Below are 12,243 nucleotides of genomic sequence, written 5' to 3'. Positions count from 1 at the left end.
CTGGCAGATACCAGCTGAGTCCCACTCTGTGCCAGGCCCTCCTTGTAACACCTCTGGGTTCTGATTGTTTTGTCCCTTTATTATGAGGCCATCAAAATAAAGGTTCACATTTTCCTGAATTGGGAAATGCCTCCAGGGTAAAAGTACAACTCACGTTCATTTTATCTCTAGGTTTCTACTTTAATTGGAGCAGTGTTTTTATAATTCCTTTTTGTCTTTTCAGAACATTTACTCAATAAGATGGGAAAATAATTCAGCTTCTGACTTTGTTTTTAAAATGTTGGAAGGTTACTCCACATAACCTAGCTTGCCATTTATGGATACAGGCAGTCTCAGATGGGATTTCAAACTGTCCTGATGAGGTTATTACTCTGCTCTTGGAGGTATTATGACTGACAATTGCTATTAAGTTTATAGAATTCCAGACCACACAAACCCATATCAGGATCTAGAGGGAAGATTGCACATCACACAAAGATCTTGGATATTGAACTGGATGGACATACCAGTTGGAATTAAGGCTTGACTCCCTAAGGGATGAATGTGTATGCTCTATATACAGGAAAGCGGATACACTTTGTATGAGTGAGTAGCTAAAGGGGTGGACTGTACCAGCGACCACTAATTGTGTCCTCTGAGAGGCTTTCTAGGCCTTTTAGAATCCATGATTTTAGCTGGGTGCATGGAAGCCTGATACATGTGTAAAGAGATTCATCACAGATTACACTTGAAGTCTTCCTTGAAGCTAGAATGGTTATATACCTGTATCCTCTCCCTTATGGAGAAGTAGATGATTTTGTGATAATTCTGGAGACTTTCCTTGAGAGGAAGCTGTGACAATCTCTCTGTCCAGTCTTCCCACTTCCTTCTCCCTGCTGTTTGGCATATTGGTGCTGCAGCTAGGAAATCCTTCTTGGACTGCAAGGATAAATTGTGCACTTTAGGGATTGTGGAGCAGAAAGCTGGAAGCAGGTAGGATCCTGCGGCCTTGGATCCTCCACGCTCTGGAGTTGTTGATATATTGGGGTTAGAGTGCCTGTGTCCTATTTACTAGCTGTTTGGCTTGGGGACAGTTTAAGCCTCAATTTCTTTACTACCTTATAGCATCTGCCTTAGAGGTTATTATGAATATTGAATAAATCAGCAAGTTAAACATGAATTAATCAGTGCACAATAAGAATTAACATTCATTTGGAGTTGACATACCCCCTCTTTTCCGCATCACATTTAAAATTTTACAATGCTGTAGAAATCACAAAAGTTAAGTGAACATAAATTTTGGGAATTGTGGCAATCTGCTGGTAAAGAAAATCATTTTTATATTATTCAGTAAGTTTAAAATATTCTAAGCTGCATATAAAAAAGTACAAGAGCTTTTGATGAGATGCTGGCTCAAAGCTGAGAGCGGGGAAAGAGAAAAACAAAGCAAAAGCATGCCCTAGAGAATCACAACCAAGACTTTAATCTTGCCCAGTGTTCCGTGAAGCAGAGGTCACGCGGATCCGCAATGGTGAGGGGAGGGCGGAGGCATCGCCTCTTTCAGAACCTTGGACAGCGCCCGCCCTCTTCCTCCTCCTCCCACCCCCATCCCCACCCACGACACCTCCGGACCTGCAGGGGGCGCCCGAGTAGGTACATCCCTCAGACGCCTGGAGCAGAGTCCAGGGCCAGAGCGCCTTACTGGGACTGATGGAGTGGGGGTAGGGGATGATTACTGGCCTCAAAATAGGAAAGGAAAACTGCAAAATGAAATGCAAAAATACTTAACGTAGTCCAAGCGGAAAGTCAGATATATTTTTCTTTGTCTTTACTTTTTGTTTAAAATGTTTTTATTTTTCTAAAAGTAGATCCATATTTGCAGAAAAAATAAAATGAAAGTGAAAGTAAGACAAACCCCCTCAATTACAACACGTAAAAATAATCACTGTTAATATTCTCTTGCATATCCTTTCAGTTTTTAATTTTCATTTCATCTTTTTACTAGTAAATATATCCTTATTTACTCATAAATTTATGCACATGTAATATTTTTGCTTAAAAATTCTATTTTACCACACAGTGCTGTGTTAATTTGGGTTTTTCATGTAATAATATATTCCTATGTATTAAATATATATTTATAATTTATAATATAAAATATCTTTCTAATATGTTAAGTAAGCTTATGAAAGTTCATTCTGTGTGTTTAAAATCTTTAAATGTTAAGTATTCAAGCCACTCATTTTTTGTTATTGTGTTAAAATGTATGTAACATAAAGTTTGCCATTGTTAGATCCTAGAAAAAAAGGAACTAAGATGTAGAAGGTGTTTCTAACCCAGAGGCCCCGCAGGTTATCTCACAGAAAGCAGGCGCCCCATAAACTAAAGAATGAAGGCTGTTTAAGGCTGTCCCCACCACAGTGGTGCCCCAACCCCAAAAGGCGGGTGAAAGCAAGATCAGATATTTCTGTAGGACAAACAACTGGAAAGGCCTGCTCTCCCTAGACAGATAATGTAGCTGCTTTTCTGAGAAGAATAATGGGCTAGAATCCTAACAACCTATCAGCCTAGAAGTTGACAGACACCCACCCAATCAAGGCCCAGAACACACTCAGCAAGACCCTTCTCCCCCAACACCCTTCCTTCCCCACATGGGTTTTTCCTTTAAAAATGCTGCTCTCAGATAGAGGGCCAGAGCCAGTTTTTCCTTTCTTTCTTTTCTGATAGCTCCCACCTGCTTTCTTCTGCTTTCTTCCTCTAATAAACCTTAAATTCTCTACTTAAACCATGACTCGCTGCGTTTGTGGATTCTTGAACGGCTCTGAACTAACAGCCATTATAACCATTCTAAGGGTACAATTCAGGAACATTAATTACGTTCATAATGTCATTCAAACATCACCACTATCTATTTCCAAAATTTGTCATCACCCCAAGAGACTCTCTGTACACTTTTAGCGATAGCTCTCCATTCTCTGCTTCCCCAACCCTTGGTAACTAACGAAATGTCCATCAACAGGTGAATGGATAAAGAATGTGTCACATATACATACAATGAAATATTATTCAGCCATAAAAAGGAATGAAGTTCTGATACATACAACAAGAAGGAACCTTGAAAACATTGCACCTATTGAAATGAGCCTGACACTGTGTTTTTTAAATTGAAATTAATGCTAGAAAATAATATGAACATTAATTTTGTCTCATTTTGCATGAATTTTCTTTATGCTCTGCCAATTATAAATTGAGTTACTCTTGAATACATACATTTTGGAGTAGAAATTTCATCTTTATGACAATGGATACACATATTCATGTAAGATGGAGGTGTGGTTAAACACCATTTGTATAACATGTATGGCCTGGAGACCCTGAAAGGTACTGATTTCTTTGACCGCATAACAAAAGTAGACCAATGAGAATTGGAAAGAAAACACTCTGCTGCCTCAGGTAAAAACTCATTTCATTCTCACACCAGTCCTATTGATTGGAGAGGTGAACTCACCTGTCCAAAATCACTCAGGTAGAGGTTGATCATGGACAAATTTGATCAGCTTAGCTTTAGGGGTTTTGCCTCAAAATTACAAAGGAAAGTGTGTCTCAACCCAAGGTGCATCACTTGGAGAATCACCCAAGACTTACTCAGGGAGACTCTTTGACAGGTGGTGCCTAAATTTTAAATTCAGTATTTTTGACAAGTAATATAATCACTCACATAAATAATCAAATGCAATAAATAAAATATTTATGTCCCTCATTTGCCAGATTCTTCACTTTTGGATAACACTTTTAATTTTGAGTATCTTTTCATAGTATATTTATGCAATCACCTTCAACGCCATTTGAAAATTATATTTAAATTTACATACATTAAAACATACTCTATTTGGTGAACAGTTCTGAGTTTTGAAAAATGCCTAGAGTTGTATAACTACCACCACAATAATCAAGATACAGAACAGCTTCATCATCCCAAAAGATTTCCTGTGCTGCCCCTTTTTAATAGTCATAATCTAGTTACACCCTTAATCCCTGGAAACCACTGACCTTTCCCATTCCTATAATTTTGCTACGTAAATGCATAAATGTGATGCTACATATGTAGCCTTGACATCTGACTTCTTTCAGTTAGCATAATGCATTTGAACCTCACTCATATTGCATGCATCAATACTTTGTTTCTTGTTACGGCTAAGTGGTATTCCATTGTATGTTCACCAGCTAAAGGATATGTAGGCTGAACTCAGTTTTTGTCTTTTTGAAGAAAACTTCTATGAATATTCACGTACAGGTTTTTGTAAGAAAATATTATCATTCTCTTGGAATGTGATTGTTGGGTCATATGATAAGTGTTGGTTTAGCATTACAAGAAACTGCCAGAACGTATCCTAAAGTGCCTGCCATTTTCCATTTGCATCAGTTACATATGAGAGTTCTCATTGTTCCACAATCTTGTCAGCACTTGGTGTTTTCAGTTTTTCTTAAAAGCCATTCATATAGGCATGCAATGGTATATCATGCAATTTTAATTTACATTTCCTAATTAGTAGTGACGTAGGCCATCTTTTCAAGTCCTATTTGCCATCCGTGTATCTTCTTAGGTGAAATGTCTGTTCACGTCTTCTGCTAATTTCCTTTCCTTGGGTATGTTTGCTTTCTTACTGTTGGATTTCAAAAGTTCTTTATGTATTCTGGATAGCAGCTCTGTGCTAGATAAGCAATTTGCAAGTATTTTCTCCTAACCTGTGACTTGGGTTTTCATTCTCTTGTGTCTTTTTGAGAGCAAAAGTGTCAAATTTGTATGAAATAGTTTTTTAAGTTTTCCTGTTGTTTTTTTTTCTTTCTATTGTGATTATATATTATCTGTGAGTACTTTCTAATTCAAGGTTGCAAAGATATTCTCCCATATTTTTGTTTCAGAGTTTTATCGTTTTAGATTTTATATTCAGGTCTATACTCTGTTGGATCCTTCCCACTGGAATACAAGTGATGCTATTATTCTTTCAAGCTTAAATATCCTCCCTTGATCTCCTTCTCCCACCACCAGATGCCACATTTCTTTCCTTCACTATGCAGTGAAACCCCTCTAAAGAATGATGTCTACTTGGGGTGTCAAATTTCCCCTCCCCCACTCCCAGCAGGCTCTGAGATGCCTCTAAAAGCCATGACAGTGAATGAATGGAGACATGGAGGGGGCGTGGCATGATTTTCGTGGGGTCGCCTTTTCTTGGCTTTTGGATAAGAAACTACCTTTTCCTCTCTCACACTGTTGACCCCTGTTGACTCTCCTTGAGTTCGAGTTTTCAGAACTGGCTTCCCCCTACAAACATCATCCATGTGTCTTCCGAACTTTTCTTGAGTTTCCCAAATTGGAAACTTCTGCTACCTCTGAGAGGATGCTAGCAACCTTGCCAACAGATTCGGCCCTCGGCATGGCTTCAGGGATTGGTTAGGAATCTCATTGTTTTTATCCTGTTAAGTGAAACGTGCAAATTCTTCCAGCTTGAATGTTGGACCAGATTTCATCACCAACTAGGGTTTCCAGCAAAACTGGCTCTTGTTTCCCTCATGTACCCTGAATGCAACTGCTCTGTTTATCTCAGCATGTTTGATGAAGGAAGCAAGAACGGACACATTTTTTAGGTCGTTCAATTTCCCCACATGCTGCTGGGCCTTTACACTCTTGATGCAGCTACAGGGCCTGGTGCCCTCCTCCGTGTCATCCAGGGCTGCTCCATGTCACCTTCTTGGGGAGACCCACACTGAATACCCCATGCAGACCAGCCCCTCGGGCATTTCTAGCCTGGCTCACCTGCTCATTTTTTTTGCGGGGCTTTGCCGCCACCATCTGACTTGGTCTCAATACCCGTTGGCTTCCCCCATCAGACACGAGCACCTTGATAGCAGCAACTTTGTCCATCCTGTGTCCTGGATCAGCCTCCACGCTGGCCTGAGAGAGGCCCCCGGATTCCTGGGAGGCGTGTCCTCAGTGTGATGGAATCCAACAAACTCTCACCAGTTTTGTTCACCAACCCTCTGCCCCTGCTCCTGTTTCCAGTTTAAATATTTATTAATGATAAAAGGTGTATCAGCTCAGTGTGAAAAACAAAGCAATAGAGACATGTAGAAAGTTAAAATGATCTTTACTCCAATTCTCTTTCAATTGTAACTGTGGATTCCTCTGGATCTTTTTTCAGTGCACATACAAACATGTGAGCACACACAGACTCATAGGTTTCATATACAGATGGGATCTTTGCACATAAATCATTCTGGAACTTATCTTTTCTACGCTGTCTTCCTGTGTCTGATGAAATCCTCCCTGCACCCCACGAAGTTTTGTCAGCCCATTTTACAGATTCGTAGACCAAAGCTGGTCACTCACAGGTCACAGCCCCCACTGCTCTGACACATTTGCCCCCAGCCCCAAGTGTGGGGTGCAAGGACCCTGGAGAAGAATGTGCGTCAGTCTTCCCATATGTGTTTCCTTCTGTCCCTTACCAACTGGAGATATACCATGAGTCACACATGCGTGATATGGCAGCTGAGCCATTCCTGGTGTGAGAAACCACTGGGGATCCTGTAGCCCCTCTGGCAGGAGCTCCCAGAAAAGGGAGCTTCCCCTGAGAGTTTCCAACTTCTCACACTGTCTCACTTTTCCTCTCCTTATCCAGCAACCTAGGATGTCTGGTCAATGGATCCTGCTCAAGATTGCAGACACCTGCTGGGTTTTGATCTCTTGGTTACAGGTAGCAAATGCTCCATTCCCACTTCTGGTTGAATATTGGCCCAGGTTCTGCTGCCCACGTTGACTTTCCCCAGGACACAGACTGAGGTCCTGGTCGCTGGTGCACTCAGCATGAGTCCAGGGATCAAAAACCCACACACGTGCTGCACCCACCATGCCCAATCTTGGAGGCTCTCCCTCTTCATTCATGTCTCTGCTCCAAGACACCCCCTCCGGGAAGCCCTCCCTGACCCCTGGCCTAAGGTGAGATGCTCTAAGCACCCACCCACTGTGACATCACTTATCACCATCTGATTTTTTTTAATTGAGGTAAAGTTCACATAACATAAAGTTAACCATTAACCATTTTATAGTTGCAATTCAGTGGCATTTAGTTCCATCCACAAGGTTGTGCAGCAATCACTTCTGTTGCTGACAGGGCGGTGCAGGAATGAGACACAGACACAAAGTAAAGAATTAAGGAAGCAGGGGGCCCACTGCATCTCGTGCTAAGTGGACGATAATGCACCTTTGCTCCAGTTATTTATTTCAGAAGATTGGGGAGTATATGCTAAATGTCCTCAGGCTCGGGAGAGCCCACCAGATACCTATGTTTACATCCTGCTGCATATCAGAAGGAACAATCTAGGTTTAGGACAATGGTAAACGTTGTCGTCATAGTCACAAGACACATATCTTTACAGGGCGGGCCCACACGGCGTTCCATGCAGGCCTGTGGCTTAGTGTTCCAAGCCACCACTCTAGATATGCCTCAGGCAACATGGAAGACTCAGTTTCCCACACTCTTCTTTTTAGTTCCAATGTATTTTCATCACCTCAAAGGAAACCCCATAGGCATTGAGCAGTCACTCCTTTTTCCCCTCTTCCTTCAGCCCCTGGCAACCACTAATCTACTTTCTGTCTCTATGAATTTGCCTATTCCTTACATTTCATAAAAATGGAATCATACATTATGTGGCCTTTTGTGTCTGGCTTATTTCACTCAGCATGATGTTTTCAAGGTTCATCCATGTTGTAACATGAATAAGAACTTTATTTCTTTTTATGGCTGCATAATATTGCATTGCATGGCCAGACCCCGTTTCTTTATCCATTCATCTGTTGATGGACACTTGACTGTTTGCACCTTTGGACTTTGACCATCCTTGAACAAGTGTTTGTATGAATTCTTTTAGATAGACACCTAGGGGCAGAATTGCTGTGTCATACTGTAATTCTATGTTTTAGTTGTCTCCACAAGCACCGCCAAATTGTCTTCCAAAGTGGCTGCACCATGTTACATTCCCTCCAGCAATGGACGAAGGTTGTTTGATAGACTCTGGCTCGTTTATTGGATAATTGCCTGTCCACCATTGCATGTAAGCTTCTTGATGATTTAGACTGTCTCCTTTATTCCCTGCTACATTATAGCATCTAGACCACACAGTAGGTGCTTAACATAGGACTGAATGAACAGCTTTGGGAAGTATAGATTTTTCTCCTCATTTTATATCTGGGAAAAACACTGAGAATCATGGAGGGTAAAACATTCCTGCCAGCATCCTTTGCAGAGCCTGCATTCACAGGCCTTAAAGCAACACTTCTCAAACATGAGTAAATGTGCATAAATCCTCTGCAGATCTTCCTAAGATGCAAGTCTGGTTCAGCATTTCTGGGTGGGAGCTCAAGGTTCTGCATTTCCGACATGCTCTCTGGTGAAACCGATGGTGCAAGTTGGTGGACCACCCTTTGAGTAGCTGGGCCTTTGAGCTCAAGGCTGCAAGCCTCCTTTTCTTTCCCTAGATATCTCATCAGTGCCTACTATGTGCAAGGCTTTGCTGTCACCTGTGCTGCCTCATTTACATAATTTGCTGTGTGGCTGGAGCAAGTTGCTTCAACTCTTTCAATTTCCAGTTCCTCTTCTAGGAAAACAGGCTTGTGACCATGATAATGCAAGGTTGTGGGATGGTTAGACCACAAGAATAACAACAACAATGACCAGCATTTATTGAGTGCTTACTATGTTCTAAGCATTTTGATGCACTGACTCTTTTCATCCATACCATTATCTTGAGAGGTTGGTGCTACCAAATGCCCCTTTACAAGCAGGAAGGGCTACAGCTTAAGGCTTAAGGGTACGATGTGGGAAGTTGTGCTTCCCATGTGCACATCTTAATCTACTAATTACCAGCTGTGTGACTTTGGGCAAGTCGTTTAAATATCTTTCAGCCTCATTTTGTTCATCTGTGAAATGGAAAAATAACAAAATGGCTATGTACCTAAAGGACTTAAAACAGTTTCCATGGCTTATGTTGGCTATTACTGGTGGTGACCCCCATTCCTGGTCTAGGTTACCAGCCCACCCCAGGCACATAGTAGGTCTGCAGTGAGCTGAGCCCCTCTATCATCTGTGGCTCTTTCTTTTGTGCCTCCCAGGACCCTGCCTCAGTTATCAAAGTCTGGGGAAGTCTTCCACAGCAGAGTGGGTGGGGATTCTGAAAAGGGATTGCAGTGCATCCTGCTGAAGGCTCCAGCCAGGATTTGTTGCCTGATGTCTGGAGCCATGTTGGGCTGGAAGAGGCAGTGTGGGTGGGAAAAGGGAGGTTTGGGGTCTCCCCAACATCCTAACTCTCTCTGGACTGTTTCTCTCCAACACGTGTTTTGGTTTGCTAAAGCTGCCTTAATGGAATATACCAGAAATGGACTGGCTTTTAACAATGGGGATATTTTAGGTTAAAAGTTACAATTGTAGTGCAGTGAAAAATGTCCAAGTTAAGGCATCAACAAGAAGATACCTTCTCTGAAGAAATGCTGCTGGTATATGTGGTTCCTCTGCCACATGGGAAGAACATGGCTGGAGTCTGCTGGTCCTTCCATCCTGAGTTCTGATTCCAATGGCTTTCTCTCTCTCAGCTCCTGTGGGTCCCTCTTGCTTCTGTGGATGTTTCTCCCTCTGAGCTCCCTCCAAGTGTCTCTGCATCTTATCCTCTCATAAAGGACTCCAGTAAAGGATTAAGACCCACCTTGAATGGGCAGGGTCACATCTCACCTGAAATAACCTAATCAAAAGGCCCCACCCATCGTAGGTCTGGACCCACAAGAGTGGGTTGAAAGAACATGGCCTTTTCGGAGGTACATAACAGCTAAGAACTACCATAGTAGGTCTCCCAGGAGACTCATTCTTGAAGCTCTCCCTCACCTGAGACCACCCCTTGGGGGAATTCTGACCAGAAGCAGAGGAGGAACAGGAGGGTTGCACAAGTCCCATTGGGGTTCCATCCTGGTTGTGGGAGAAGGAGCCAGGCAGGGGCGTGAGACTTCGAGGTATTTCCCCCATGAGACCATTTCAGTGCTTAGATTCTATCATCAGAAATGTCCCTGGAGAACGGGGGTGGACAGCATGGCAGAGGGAAAGGGTTTGGAATTGGGAGTTTGGCAGACCAGAGTTCGTTCCAGCTATGCAGCCTTGGGCCAGCGGCTTCCCCTCTCTGAGCCTCAGTTTCCTCTTCTGTTAAATGGGCATCTCCCCTCCTCTGGATGCCACCAGCTGGGTCTCTCTGACTTGCCTCTGTGTGCTGGCCTAGAAAGCTGAGAGGAGGGTGGCAGGGAGGATTTGGACGTTGTCTTGAGGGCAGAGTTTTTGACACTCATTGGGTTCACATTGTGCAGAATGCCTGGGATAGGGTAGGCATGCTTCTAGCTGACTACAGATCACAGAGTAGGCTTGCTTTTTGTAAAATGCCAGACACACAGTAGGCACACTGTGTGGAATGCCAGGAACACAGTAGGCATGCTCTATTTAAAGTACATGGAACACAATAGACACACTCTATATGGTGTCTGGCACACAGTAGGTGCTCTAAGTATTTACACTATGTAGAGGGTTTTGCACACAGTAGGTGCTCTATGAAGGGCACCTGGAACACAGAAAATGCACTCTGTAGATTCCCAGCATACAGTAAGTGCTCATTGTAGAGTATTCAGCACGCAGTATGTACACCATGCAATGCCCAGCACACAAGTAGATGTTCTATGTAGAGTGGCTGGTACACAGCAGGCATACCCTGTGTCGAAACCAGGTGCAAAGTGGGCGCTCTATGCAGAGTGCCTGGCACATAGGAGGTTCACTCTGAATAGAATCCTGGCACACAGTATGTGCTCCATGTAAAGTGTTTGGCACACAGTAGATGCACTGTGTAGTGCCCAGCACACAGTAGGTGCTCTATGTAGAGTTCCTGGCAAATTGTAGGTGTGCTCTATGACAAATGCCCAGTAGACAGTTTTGCGCTATAGAGAGTGTGCAGCCCACAGTAGTTGCACACTGTGTGTAGAAACTCCTCATACAGCAGGCACAATATGCAGACTGCCCAGCACACAGTAAGTGATCTATGAAGAGTGCCTGGCACACAGTAGGTGTTCTATGTGCAGAAATATGGCACACAGTAAGCCTAGTGTACAGACTGCCCAGCACATTGTAAGCACTCTTTATAGGAGTGCTGGAATACTGTAGTGCCGGGAGCACAGTAGGTGCTCTATGTAGAGGCCTGGCACACAGTAATACCTGGAACACAGTAGGTCCTCCATGAAGAGTGCCAGAGCACAGTAGATGCTCTGTGAACATTTCCTGGCACATGTAGGTGCTCTGTGAAGACTGTCTGGTACACAGTAGGCACTCTATGTAGAGTTCCCAGAATACAGTAGGTGCTCTTTATGGAGTTCCTCAAACCAGTAGGCACTCTTGTGAAGAGTTCTCAGCCCTTAGTAAGTGCTCTATAAAGATGCTCAGCACACAGTAGGTTTTCCATGGCAAGTACCAAGCACATAGTAGGTGCTCTATGTGACTGCCAGCACACAGTAGGTCCTCTCTGAAGAGTGCCTGGCACACAGTAAGCACACTATGCAAATCTGTTTGCACAGAGTAGGTTACTTTATGTGCAACACCTGGAACACAAGCATCTCCAGTCCTAGTTGCCAGCCCCTCCACTTCTCTCCCACTTTTTCAGTCTCTTGATCCTTCCATCTCCTGAGGAAACTTCCTCTCCCCTTCTAAGGCCCCTCCCTATGCCTCACTTCCAGATGGGAAGACCGAGGCCACAAAAAGTGCCAGTGCCGCCATAGTTAGAGCAAGAAGGGGGCAGAGTGGGGCACCCATTCTGGGGTCCCCTGCCTTGACCACATCCACTCATGGCCCCCCTCAGGCTGACCCCCATGTTCCCTCCATCCTCCTCTCTGGTCCCTGAACCTGAGCCCAGCCCTCCAGGTGTGCTGTTGCCGACTTGTGCCTTTTATCTGCAGAATCTGATCCCAGGAATCCCCAGCGAGGCTGGATTCTTTGTTCCTGGGAAGGCTGGAGTCAGGGTTGAGTTTGTGACAGATTGAGAGGCCTGCACAACCCCCTCCTGGCCCATTTGCTGTTAGGCATTTTGGGACAAGGACTTGGCTTGGCAATGCTCGCCAGGCCCCTGAACTCCTGTGCTTTCCCACCACACCCTGGCCTTGGAGAGAGCAGGGTAGCTGTGAACTTGTGGACCCAG

This window comes from Choloepus didactylus, chromosome 25 (genome assembly GCF_015220235.1).
Source record: "Choloepus didactylus isolate mChoDid1 chromosome 25, mChoDid1.pri, whole genome shotgun sequence".
In the NCBI taxonomy this organism is placed as follows: Eukaryota; Metazoa; Chordata; class Mammalia; order Pilosa; family Megalonychidae; genus Choloepus; species Choloepus didactylus.
This window is presented reverse-complemented; position numbering follows the sequence as displayed.